Below are 14,505 nucleotides of genomic sequence, written 5' to 3' on the forward strand. Positions count from 1 at the left end.
TAGGTGTGAGCCACTGCACCCTGCCATGGATATAGACAACTGATTTCCGAACACCTTGGAAGAACACAGGATTGGCATTGCTGTGAGGGTCTCTGCCACACCAGGCTCTCCAGGCTGAGGCCAGTCAGAGGTGGATACAGCCTTGTGAGGAGTGTGAGGCACTGGGATCCTCTAGACAGTCAGTGCTTGACACACCTTTGTGCCTGCTAGATCTGCAGCCTTGAGGCAGTCCCTTGCCTGTTTTTTGAGGTGGAGATGAGGTTAGGGGTAAGTTGGATGCCCCCACAGGACACTAATACTCAGCTTTGAAGCTGCAGTGGTTCATAGTATGCGTGAACTGGGGAGTCAGGCTGTTTGGGGCATGCCTGCATCTGAACAGGGATGGGAAATAACTGATTGCAAGTGTGTTAGCAATTGAGTACCCAGAGGAACTGGAGGAGTCAGAAGCAGGAGTTGGAAAATCACAGCATCCAGGGCTGGTTAGCATAGGGGCTACAAGTCCTGAGGGAAGTAAGGAATGAGGTGATGACCTGGTGTGAGGTCAGCTCCACCAGTTACTCCTGTGTCACCGTGGTGCCCCTGGTCTCTCCAGCATCCATGCTCCTAACTAGAAATGGGATGCAGAGGAAATAAGGCTCTGTCTAAGATACCAAGCAAGCGTGGGCAGTTCCTGTCATTTCTTAGGACCGTGCCCTTCCTCAACTGTAAGCCTAGCAAGTCACGTGCCCCATCATGTGTGGTGGAGTGAAAGCTCCAGGTGGTGGTGAAATATGAAATGCCAAGAGTCGAGGATCTGAAGGACTGAGCATCCAGCATTCAGTTTTCTCTGTAACATTTGGCTTTAACTGTAGCAATGCATGGCTGCACGCAAAACATGTGCCTGTGCCAAGTGATTGGCAGGCCATGGGGATGTGTGTAAAATTCATGCTGTCTGTATATTAAAATAGCTGTTAAGGTAGGGCTCTGTGGTTCCTCAAAACAGATGATGTGATGGCAGTGATCCAAAATCATCTATAAAATGGTTCTTGAAAATTAGTATGACTCCAGGACTGGTAGCATCACCATTATGTGGGAAGTTGTTAGAAATGCAGATTCTTGGGGCCAGCTCCAAATCTGCTGAACCCTCTGAGGGTGGGGCCTGGCAGTCTGCATTTTAGCCAACCCTGTGGGAGATTCTGAGGCTCACTCCATTTTAAGAACCACAGTATAGATGCCACTCTCACCAGTTGTCTGTGGTCATATGTGATTGAATGACATGGGTGAAGGCAAAAGTACCCCAATGAGGTGTCCTTCTTCAGCCTTTGAAGCTAACTGTGATCTTGATGTGGAAATGAAGTGAATGGATACTATATAAAGTGTTTGCAGGGGAAGACAAGGTTACAAACTAAAATAAGGACACAGTTCTCTTTTTAATTCAAAAAAGCTCAATTTTATGGGTTAACAAGCTAGTACAGGAAAGATGAGCGTTTATTCAGAACCTTTTCCTTGATATGCAGATTGGTTTCCAGTAGGTTTGTGAGCTTTATTTATTTCTCAGAGATTTAAACCTTTTTCCTCTTGGCCTGTTATTTTTATGCTTTAACCTATTTGATGATGTTAGTTTGGAAACAACCTGAAACTGAAGTATTCCAAACTTGGACTGTAAGCAAAGGAATAAAACCCTGAAACATGACTGAAATTGATAGAGTCACATGTTGCTTACAGACTCAATGTGATACAGTTAGACCCCGGATTCATCCTGAAAATCAGCCACTCTCTCCCTGGCCCAGACTGAAATTGGTATATTTTGGCCGTGGACTCAGCAAAGAGCTGCTACATTTCAAACCTGGACCCACCCTGAAACCCAAGTAGTGAGACCCTGAATCAAGCAGAAAACTGATATAGTCAGATCTTTGTTTTACATTACGATGAATAAAGGCAGATCATGAGCTTATTCAAAATCTCAAATAGTCAGTCCCTGGATCCAGCCAGAAGTTGACATAATTCACCCTTTTATCCAGTCTGAAACCTTGCTGCTAAGATTCTGGCCCAAGAGTCTATCTCCAGTAGTCAAATCATGGACCTCGCTTAAAGGAAGAACACTCATATCTTGGATACTGCCTGTAACCCAAGCAGACAGACACTGTATCCAGTCTGAAGCTGATATTATTGAATCCTTTGCTGTTTTTGAAGCTGACAAAGTGAGAACCTGCATCCAGCCTGAAACAGCCAGACCCAGAACCCATTATAAGGCTGATATAATTGGATCATTTTCTCCTCCTGAAATTGAGCCTAATGGAGAAACACTATTAATGAGTCATTTTGGCTCCTTGTCCAAATGTGTACCCTTTTTTGCCAGTAAAAACTGTGCCTTTCACAGATCAGTATATTATAGCTTTGTTAACTGAGATAAGTGCCACAGAAAGCAAAGATAAAATCAATTCTGTCCAACCAAGCAAGCTTACAAGCATTTGGCTTCCTGGAAGAGTTGTTTACCAGCACTATGGCAGGAAATTAAAAATCCAGATAAAAGAAAACCCTGATGCCCCATGCACCTCTCTTATCTCTCTTTCTTTCTCCTTTTTCTTTCTTTCTTGTTCTCTTCCATCTCCATGTACACTGTACCCTTCTTGTTCAGTCTTTTCTTTTGTACCTTCCCTTCATTCTGCATTTTCCCATCTTGTTTTATTATTTTCTCCTCTGGTCTCCTCTTCTATTCTCCTATCCATAGCCTCTTCTGCTAATTCTCTTCAGAAAATGTCTTCCTCAACATTTACTGAAGAGTCCATTCTTTCTCATTCTTTTTCATCCTTGCATGCTGTTACAGCCACACTTTTAACAAAACAGCCTCTCCTGATGCCTGGATCTCAATCTGGACCCAAGCCTGGACAACAACCTCCTAGGCATTCAGAACTCAATGATTCCCTGGTTGAGTGTCAACTATCTGTGATCTGGAAAGAAAGTTTCAAGGCTTTCTAGCTCTTCAAGACAGCTGCTATTTCTCATGAAACCACAGGCACCCTTACTCTAGTCATATGTTTGAGTTAATATACTTGGTACGAAGACTCTTGTTGAACCCTAAAACCAGAATTTGTAACATCAGAGGTTATGTTCTCAGAACTTCAGAAGACTGAAATTTAGGTTATTGTATGAATCAGCAGAGATGTCTAAATATTGAAGAATATCTTATTTTTGCCAAATAGGATTTATGAGCTATGTTTTATAAACACAATTCTATTCAGAGAACAGTATTTTAAAGATAGTCTTACTTCTTAGAAATAGTTTATTGTTCCACTTGAGGTATATGAATATATACACACACTATTGCATAATAGTATATTATCTTGGATATAAATAATAAGATATATATCATAAGTGTATATATACATATATATATTATTATTTGAGGGGTAAATATGTAGATAACCTCTTTAGTATATCTAAAATTGTAGGATGAATGATGTATATTTCCATGGATTTTCTCAGAATTGAAGATACTGAATTTCCAAGCCTATTTCTAAAAACCTAAAATTAGATTTCAGAAATGGGAGAGTAGTAACACTAATCTCACTCTATTCCACATGTGTATTCCTTCTGCAGAGTGTGGATTATGCCCTGGCCATGTCCTCCTCTGTCCCAGCTGCTGGGAGTCAGAAATTGGTGAATTCCCTTGTATAGTTTCTGTGCAGCTGTCTTTCTCCCATTTCTGTGCTGGCTCCATACTAAATGAACAGTGGATCCTTACCACAGCCAGATGTGCCAATTTTATGTAAGTCTGAGTAATTCATTTCAAAATGATGATCATTATAAAGCAATTACAACATTGATGTTGTTAATGAATATCTTTCCTTTGTGTGCGTGTGCGTGTGTGTCTGTGAGTGAGAGAGAGACAGAGAGAAAGAGAGATAGAGACAGGGTCTTGCTCTATTGCCCAGGCTGGAGTGCAGTAGTGTGATTCACAGTAGCCTCAAACTCCCAAGATTAAGGGATTCTCCCACCTATGCCTCCTGAGTACATGGGACCACAGGCATACACCACTGCATCTGGCTAATTTTTTTATTATTTTCCACAGAAATGAAGTCCTACCTTGTTGCCCACCTGGTCTCAAATGATCCTCGAAAATAGTTTCTAAAGTAGTATTAGTACTTTAGCGCTTACCTGGTCTTCATCTGATTCACCTCCAGGGTTTATTCAAATTGAAATGTGGAAATAATAGACTTTTCCTTGATTTTTGTTCCCCAGAAAAATTTCAGGAGCCCTGTCCCTGGTCCAACTGGGGCTTAATTATCTTCTAGATTCTGCCCAAGCTCAGACTGTCAGCAATGAACATGCCATACCCTACCTAGGTCCGAAGGCACCCCTAGGACTTGGGTTGATCTTCCTGAAGCAGCCACTACATTTTCAAACCCTGGTCCTTCTTCTATGCCCTTAGGAAAGTCTCAAACAGGAGAAATTTATACAACTATATGACTGTTGGCTACCTATTTGGTCCCTTATGAGGGGGGAGTAATGAAGAAGACACTGGGATGGAACAGAAGTATATTTGGAAAGAGAACAGTATCTTCTCTTGAATACTGAAAAATTGTCTTTCTCTTCACCATACTTCTCTCTCTAATCTAGGCTAAATTTGATTTGAAAACAAACAAACACAAACACTTCTTTTTTTTTTTTTTTTTTTTTTTTTTTTGAGACTGAGTCTTGCTCTGTTGTCCAGGCTGGAGTGCGGTGGCACGAACTCCTCCCTCTGCTCACTGCAAGCTCCACCTCCCGGGTTCACGCCATTCTCCTGCCTCACCCTCTGGAGTAGCTGGGACTACAGGTGCCCGCCACCACACCCATCTAATTTTTTTGTATTTTTAGTAGAGACGGGGTTTCACCGTGTTAGCCAGGATGGCCTCGATCTCTTGACCTCGTGATCCGCCTGCCTCAGCTTCCCAAAGTGCTGGGATTACAGGCGTGAGACATCGCGCCCGGCTTCTTCTCTGTTTTCCATCAGGAAGTCCTGGAATTCTGCAAAAAAAAAAAAAGGCAACTTGAGCATCCTACCAGTCAGCACTTGTGCCCAATTTGGCCCCAAGCTGAGTGAATTCACTTTGTCCATGGAGGCCAAGAAAGCTATGCGGGAGGCTGGCTGTAAGGTTACAAATTCATGGGGTGTGAATGCCGGGGAGAAAAAGAATATCTTGAACACCAAAAGTTACTTCTGGCCCTCTTTCAAAATACTGATCATATCTTGTCTCTTGTTTCTTGCAGGGTGACCTGGGAGCACCTTTGTTATGCCATCTACAGCAAAACGACACTTGGGTGCAAGTGGGAATCTTGAGTCACTTTGAGGAGCATTGCACAAAGTCCTATGTCTTCAGCCAAGTGCACCCTGTCCTTTTCTGGTTCCAGGAAGTGACATGGCCTAGCCATTCACTCTGGCACCACCAAGGGCCCATGACTACTCCTGCTTCCATGTCCCTTTCAGTCTCTACCTCTACAAATGCCTCAGCTTTTACCTCCACTTCCAATTCCATTCGGCCACACTACATCTCTCTGCCACAGCCTAAGAGTAAGGCTCAAAAACTTGGTAGGAGAAGTAAAGGAAGAAGAGAATGGAAATAGAAAAGAATAGAGGGAAGGAGAGGGGAGAGAAAGCTCTTCCTGAGAAATGCATGAGTTTTTAATCTACCAAATCAAAGAAATTATTTTCCTTATGGCTTACAAAGGCATGTCATACTTGATATATGATTCAATTTCCATAGTATCCCTATAGATTACTCTATGATGTAGATTATATAACATGATTATTATAGTTATCTTAAATGCATATTCTGATACTATATAGGTAGAATGGATTGATCAAGTTCTCATGGCAAAAGATGAATAGGGCTAACATTAAGACACATTCTCCTAACACAAAAACATTTCTTTACTACCACACAGCACCTTATATTTGTAATAGATTTATTTCAAATTAAGTATATTTTAAGTTAAATATATTATGATGTTTGGAAACAGCATAGTAGTTGGTAAGTAATGCGTTTTAGGTGCTGGTATACTAGACTGTATTACATTGAGATTATCAGTTTCCCCCTTCCTTTGGCTATCAGAAAACCTATCACAATATTAGCAATGGCTATTTCACATTACTGTATTTCCACTTATTTCCTTGAAAATTGAGGGATCTCTTTTGGTCTCATCTATTAAATGTGCACTTAACCACAGCTATTTTTATAGCTACCACCTATTGCCATAGCTACATTTAGAACATAAAGGAGGCCACAATTATTTGCTCACATCCTCTAAAGATTAATTCAAAGACAACTAAATTTAATAACACATTTATGCTTCTAATTTTATCTATATTTCCTTACCCCTTCTATAGACAGGTTATCTTCACCATTTTTATCTCTCTCTCTACATATATTAATGAGCATTGCTTCAACTCAGTTTTCTGAGGAATTCTAAAATAATTTTAAAAATATGAGCTCTTTCCTGAACCTCAAATTTGAATTTTCTATTTAAACTATTGGTTTGATATCTCACTAAGATTATAAGTTTAGGAAGATAAGCCCCTCCAATTTAGAGACAGGTGCCTTATCTCCAAATTTTACATTATTTACTTAATATTTTCAAATCATTGTATTTTTTGTTGCCTGTCTACTTCAATGACTTCTAAGTAGCTAAAATCATAGCTATATAAATGTTGCAATGGGGGAGAAAGCTGGAATGCCTCCTAATATTTTGATTAAAGAAGCTTAAGCTAGGACATAAAGAAACTATGAACTTGGAAAGATATTAAGACGAACACTTTTTTTTTTTCCAGAAAAATGCATAAACACAATAGAGGTAGAAGTTTGTTTTTGCTAGTCATATTTAACGATGCTAACTTGGTTAGCACAAATAGGACGGATTTAAAACTTAAAAAAATATGGTCTACAGATGGCAATTATATTCAAATTAGCACAATTAGCTTATTTTTCTCCTCAGATTTAGCAGATCAGATTTCTCTGTGATATGCCATGCCTTGGCAGGCTGGCATCATCAGCTGTGGCAGTCAGGTCTGCAGTTGTTCCATAGTTAGCAGCTTGTGGGTTCTCACAGCTGCCCACTGTGTCAGGAACATATACGTTTGTGCCTGCCTCTTCCCTCACCCTATGATTTATTATCCCATAATTACATTGCTGAAGGTTTCTCTGTCCACATTCACTTCTGTAATCCATGACCATCTCACTTATACAGATAACATTTTTGTTTTAGACTAAAAAGAAATTGTCTCACGGTGTTTGGCTTATTAGTACCTCTGTTAGTTAATTCCTCTACAATCCCATTGTCTGTGGACTCTTTATTCATAGATTTCTGATTTCTCTGAAGATGAGCTAGGGACCTTGTGTATCATGACTAAAAAAATATGCTGGAAAGCCTGATGTAGGTTTAAGATTCAGGTTTTCTAATGAATGTACTATAATAAATCTTTGCCTATGCACATGGGAATCCTGAAGACACTGCTGTGATTCTGGGCCTGAGGCACCCTGGGACACCACTGAGAATTGTGAAGATGTCTACCATTCTACTGCATGAGAGATTCTGGTTGGTGATGGGGGCAGCAAGAAATGATCGGGCATTGCTACTCCTCCAAGATGTCCAGACTCCCATTCAGCTCTTAGCACCCTTGCGCTCTCTGAAGAACCTGAATAGTTCAGAATGCTGGCTCTCTGGGCCACAAATTATTATACCACATCAGTAGTTAGTTTTCTTATTAGGGTAGCAGTTCTAAAAAAATGAGGTTCATATTTTTAACACTATGGTTTAAGGAATAACTATAATCACAATTGTGTACATGACTAATTATAACATATTTAATCTACCTAAAAGACCCACTAGGAGATTTGTTTTTGTTTTATAAGATGATGGTTCTGATGATAACTTCACAGGATTTTTGTTCTGAAAACAATTAGATGAGGATCTTTCTCTGTAGTCAATTTTGTAAACCAAAGTAGAGATGAGTTGCTTTCTAACTGTTTGCTAAATTCAAAGCAAAGGAAAAAGAAGGTTTTTACGTTTTGTTGTGTTTTTACCTCTTTATAAAAGTGAGGCTGAACTTGACTTTAATTTGGAATTTCATAAGTAAAAATTTACTTGTTAATTTTGAAGAGTGGCATTTAAAAAGTGATTAAAGAGCGGCGATGCTGTCCTCAGTGGCTCACTCCTGTACTTTCAGCACTTTGGGAGCTTGAACTAGGAGAACCCTTTGGGCCCAGGAATGTGATACCCACTCGGGCAATATAGCAAGATTTCATCACTAAACAACAACAACAAATAGCCTGGTGTGGTGTTGCACACATGTAGTCCCAGCTATATGGGAGGCTGAGACAGGAAAATAGCTTGAGCCTGGGAGGTTGAGGCTTCAGTGTGTGAAGATTGTGCCAATGCACTCCAGTCTGGGTGACCAAGCAAGAACTTGTCTCAAAAAAAAGGGGGGGCCAGGCATGGTGGCTAACATCTGTAATCTCAGCACTTTGGGAGGCTGAGGCTGGTGAATCACCTGAACTCAGAAGTTTGAGACCAGTGTGACCAACCTAGGGAAACCCCATCTCTACTAAAAATACAAAATTAACCAGGAGTGGTGGCATGTGCCTGTAACCCCAGCTATTCAGGAGGCTGAGGCAGGAGAATTGCTTGAACCCAAGAGGCGGAGGTTGCAGTGAGCCGAAATCAGGCCACTGCATTCCAGACTGAGTGACAGAGTAAAAATACATCTAAAAAAAAATTCACTAGAAAGAGAATGAAATAGATATATGTGTGGTGTAAAATGTTAATGGTGGTAAACTGAATTTCTTTGTATAAGTTATACATATAACTTTAAAGTAATGACAAGACATTGATAAGACAGATCATGATCTTATCTCGATACTTGGTGTTTAAATGTAACATATGTTCTTTAGGATAGTTATAGTCCATTTTCTTTCTAGGAGAGACTGATGAGAATGCAGAAATGTTAAAGTGCAAGTGATGGAAGCTTCCAGCTGTGCCCACCTGTACGCTGACATAGGCAGTTCCATTGTTTGCTTCATTACTCAGGCCAAAGACTAATGCAAATGTGGTACACAATCATTTTTTCTCTTTCTACATGATAGAAACTATAAATTTGTTCCTATATCAAAGGATATACAGCATATGACTAAGTGATAAATATATGTGAATCACTCATCAGTAGGAAACCATTTTAAAAGTCTTTAATTACAGAACAAAATCTCTGAAAAAAATTGTTGTTAATCTCTGAGTTTTCTTACATGAGTTATTAATCTCTAGCCATACTAAATAGCTAGTATGCTGCTCTTCAAACAAATTAGACATTTTATATAATTTCCATATTCTAATAATAGTATTTTTACACCTCAGAGTTTTAAACAAGTCCAACCTTTCTCTATTTCCCCAATTAAAATAACTTTTTAAGGTTTAATCTTCAGTGATTTTTTGTAGTAATATTTTTGAAGATATTTGATCAGGATGCTTTACTTATGTACTTATCTGATGTCTCCCTTTGTTCTGTATACATATTTTATTACACACTTATTAGATCCAAGTTTAAGAAGTTGGAATAGGGATTTAAATCCAAACTATATGTTTTAATTTACAGGAGTCAGCATGTCCAGGAAGTGACATTATGTGCAGACCAATACTGGCAATGGCAGTTGGAGACTAACATGCTTCACCAATCTCAAAGCCCTAGCTACTACAATGAGTCCACACTTCTCCTGGATCTTACCTACTTCAGCAAAAGAAGGCTACCCACTAAACCAGGCCCTTGTGCTTTCGGTGGAAACTCCTAAGTCCTCTAGTCTCCTTAAACAGCCAACCACACTGCCACTTTCCTCAATAATTACTGCAGCCCTGAGACTTTGGTAGCCTAGTAACTATAACTACTGACGCTACAGTCTGGTCACAGTATGATAAAACACCAGAGCAACAGAAACAAAAATATTGACTGAAGCCTTCTAAAATCTCTCTAAATATACCTTCAATAAACATGTTTTTTCTACAGAACAACTGCTTTCTACTTCCTGAACTAATGCTTGGCCTTGGATTGTTTTCATTGTTGAAATTGATTCAAAAGTGTACATTTAACATAAAAGTGAATACAGAATTTCATGTGTCAGCAACTAAAATTTTCAAAATGATGCAAAATACAAATATGAAATTGTATTTGTGAACTTTACTATTCTTTCAAATTATATTTTCATACCTACTCACTCACACAATTTTTTCTAACTATCTGCACGTTCTCCTCAGGTGGGGCAAAAAACAGTATCAGAGTTCTTGAGTAAAAGACGGGATGACAATACTATATAAGGTTAACCTATACACAATACCATATTTAGTGAATGAAAAATTAGTTTTAAAAACCTACTAAAGTATTGAGTAACTAAATAAAATATTTTATTTCAATAATTCTAAAATACGTGTACATGAAGAAAATAGAACAATGATTAAAATACATAAACAAACAAATGAGGCCGGGTGTGGTGGCTCACACCTGTAATCCCAGCATTTTGGGATGCCAATGCGAGTAGACCACTTGAGGTCAGGAGTATGAGACCAGCCAGGCAAATACGATGAAACCTAGTCTCAATTAAAAATACAAAAATTAGCTGGACATGGTGGCATGTGCCTATAATCCCAGCTCCTCAGAAATCTGAGGCAGAGGAATTTCTTGAAACTCGGAGATAGAGGTGGCAGTGAGCCAAGATTGTGCCATTTCATGTCAGCCTGGGTGACAGAGTGAGACTCCATCTCAAAACCAGTAAACAAACAAACACACACCCCAAAAACTAACGAACAGCAACAAAAAAATCTGTAGTAGAAAAAGTACTCACAGAAAAACGCACATATCTAACAGAAAAAAAAAAAAAATCCTTTAAAAGTTCCAGAAGGGGCAAATAAGAAAACAAATTTAACACCTCACATATAAAGTATAAATAGTAAATTGAAAAGAACCACAGGGAAAAAAATCAAAATTTACAAGTAAGTACTCTAAAGAAGCTGAAAGTCCCTCAAAAACTTTCTAGAATCTATGTCCCTGTATTGAAAAAATGATCATAAAAATTGCCAGTAGTAGAACAATAAAACTGCTTTTTAAAACTTGGTAAACTCTTCAAGTCTCACATAAGAATTTTAATGGAAAATGGATCTGTATGCAGTTTTTCCATACAATTATGAACAAATTATAATTATTCACACTTAAATTTGTTTCTTCAATATTCTAAGAAATTAACTTTTATACTAATAGTAGGTGATGTAACAAAGCAGGTCTTTATCAAGATAACTGACACTGGATGTCCATACCATTCCACAGGTGGGCCTTAATTCCCAGCCAGGTTCCCTCCCTGGACACACACTGAAGGTCCATAGCCATTTTGCAATCTCTTCACATTTCCTCCCCTGGAGGAAATTCTAAAATACATGTACATGAAGAAAATAGAACATTTCCTCACACTGGAGCCCCGTGTGGTCCTCCAGATTCCCTGTGCAGTGGCCTATCTCATCTGGGAAGGCAGGGCAGTGGGAGTGAGGATGGCAGAGAGGAGAATGCATGTCAGGGAAGCCTGGCTTCATTGAAACAGAACATGACAGGCCTGGGAGAAACATTCTGAAAGGACATAGACCTAGATGGGCCTCATGTGGACATCTATATGGAGAGAGAGAGCTCCCTGGTTGAGCTCAATCTGAGCCCCAGGTGGTAGCAAGCCTCAGGGCAGGAGAAGGAGCTGGCAAGGGATGATGAGACAGCTATCCCTTAAGCCTTGCTTCTCACCCACTGACCTTAGCCACATATGTATCGTAGGTAGTTTAGGGTTCCCCAATCCTGAAATGTGGGTGTTACAGTTCCCTAATGGTCCTTTCTCTCCCAACCCATGAATGGCCTGGGATTGCTCACTGCAGTCTCCTCCATGACCCTTGGATTCTCTATGTGGGGCACAGATCGAGGACTCAAAAGGCCTCTCAGATCTTAGCCCTAGGCTGCTCACCTGGCCTCCTCTCTGTTACCTCTCTAATGCCATACCTCTCTCCCTGGGGCAGTATTGCAACAGATTGAGCCATAGGCCCTATCTGATGATCAGGGGGACTGCAGAAGGTCATCCAGGACAGGTCAGGTCATGGTTCAAAGCCAATTCCCCAAAGGCCAAGGAATGACCAGCGGGGTCCTTTCCCATGATGCCCCACCACGGCCCCCACCTCAGCAATCCTGCCAAAACCCAGGCAGTCATGTTCAGTCAACCAGCTGAACAAGCTCAGGTAGGCAATGTTCTGCCTGCAGCTAGAGGCTTGACCCTCATGATCCCAGAACCACTGGACTGCTGTGGAATGAGACACCCTGTACCCTGGAGGGAGAGGAGTCAGGAAGGTTCATTCTAGGCCTACCTTCCCACACACCAGCTCCCCTACCATGCTGGGAGGTACTCCTTACCGAGGATACCAATAGTAGTACTCCTTAATTATTACTTCATTGTGGAAGCAAAGGTTGTGACAAAAGGAAATCTTCATCCTGCTGCTGGTAACTGGGATGGCTGAGTTCCGTCACCTGCCTGACTAAGAAGGATAAAGAAGACAGACTCAATGGGACCATTTCATCTAGCTGGGCTGAGGTGGCCTGCTAGCTGGAGTGAAGCATGAGTTTCCCCTTCGCAGCTCTGCCACTGAGACATCACAGGGCCCCAGGGGACCTCAAACTGATTCAGATACTGGACCCCTCCCACAGACCCAGGCTCCCCAGCCTGACCTGCAAATCCATCATGTAGCAAAGCAGGACTTCATCATGGTTTCTCACACAGGATTTGGGTGTGCCAAACAATATACCTTTGGTCAAAGAGTCTCCAGATGATTGGGTGGGCAAGCCTCATGACACCCTGCAACTTTGAAAGAGCACAGAGAATGTGGAGATGGGTTATCTCCCAGATATTTGGCCTGTCACCCTGCCTTGTTGGTCCTCTGTCTCTGTCTGGCGAGGAGGCAACGCCACAACTGTGGTGGTTTTTGGGGTAGGTGGACCCCGGCCAAGATGGCCTGGGCTGACCAGAGAGGGGAGGCAGAAAAAGTGGGCAGGTGGTTGCAGCTGAAGGGGCGGGGTGTGCTGTGGTGTGAGGCAGCTGCTTCTCAGGGTTCAGGAGCTGCAGGAGGCCCTTGTGTGCTGGGTGCTGGACATGCTCTGTGGATGTCTAGGTGTGTGGTGGCCTCTTATCCTAGTCTCCAGAGTGAATGAGTGTGGAATGTTTTGGGATTCTTCCTACAGGACAGAGTTGGGAAGGTAAAAAAAGAGAAGAGAGTTTATTTGGAGGCTACTTCATCCTGTGGAAGCAGAGATAGTTGAAGAAAAGGGGTTAATGGGCACTAAGATATCCAGGGCCCAGTTTGCTGGGATAAGGTAACTCCAAAATCATTTTAGGTATCATCAGACACATTAAGATAGCACAGGATGATGGAAATCTTAAAGTTCACTTTCTCACATGTTCTCCTTTTAAAGATGAATGCATAATCCTTTTCTGGGACAACCAGCCTCTCAGTACAAGGGATTCCATCAATGTGAGAAGAAATGGGCATGTAAGGTTTATGGAGGGACTGTGGGAAAGCTTACAGAGGCATGTGGGAAGGCTTTCAGTATACACCTCTTTTTTTTCTGGCATAGGTGATTAAGGGAAAACACAGACATGCAGAAGTGAAGGGAAAAGGGGTGGATTTGTGGAATATAAGATTGCAGGGGGAATGACACATGGACTCTCTGTCACTTGATGACACATGATATGGACACTGTTGTTGATGTTTACATCTTTAGTTGGGTTAAACTTTTCTCCAAGTTTCTTATTAGGTGAGGAGCTAATAACGTATGTAGCTAACAGCATTACGAGTGCATTTTGTGCTCATGTAAACCTTCATGAGGATCTATTCTCCCCAATGATTGGAATTGCAGACTGTTTCTGGAGCCCAGGGCCCTTTTATTTTCTGTGGCCTTTTCAGCATACTTTGCATAAGGTTAATAATGTAAAGAGTCTGACTGGGGCAGCAGATTGGTGTCTGCACTCAGGGCTACTCAGATTGGGAAATGTCTGGGTACTTGCCTGTAATCAGGTCATCTGAAAAGGTCTTGCCCCAAATTTAATGCATAGGAAAAAGTTGAGGAAAGGATCTTGCAATAATTTTTCTAGGAGACAAATGATAAGGAAAAGACTGTAAGTCAATGACAGGGCTAGTTTTGGAGCTAGCCTGTTTTAAAGTGGTAGTATGGGAAGAGCTTTTCCCAAGGCAGGCAGCAAACCAGCAACTGTCTACAGTGGATTGGCATGCCATGGACTGGTGGCTCAGCCATATTGTCCACCCCACCGAGTGAACATGGCTGACTGGGCTTCTTCCTCAAATCCTACATGCAGTTCAGTCTAGTGATTTAACATAAGCTTCATTGTTTAGGTATTATCAGAGATCATGCTGAATTGTACGGTCTGTCTAATGCTTCTTCCACTGAATATCCATGCACATGGGGCACAGATG

The sequence above is a fragment of the Pongo pygmaeus genome, chromosome Y (genome assembly GCF_028885625.2).
Source record: "Pongo pygmaeus isolate AG05252 chromosome Y, NHGRI_mPonPyg2-v2.0_pri, whole genome shotgun sequence".
NCBI lineage: Eukaryota > Metazoa > Chordata > Mammalia > Primates > Hominidae > Pongo > Pongo pygmaeus.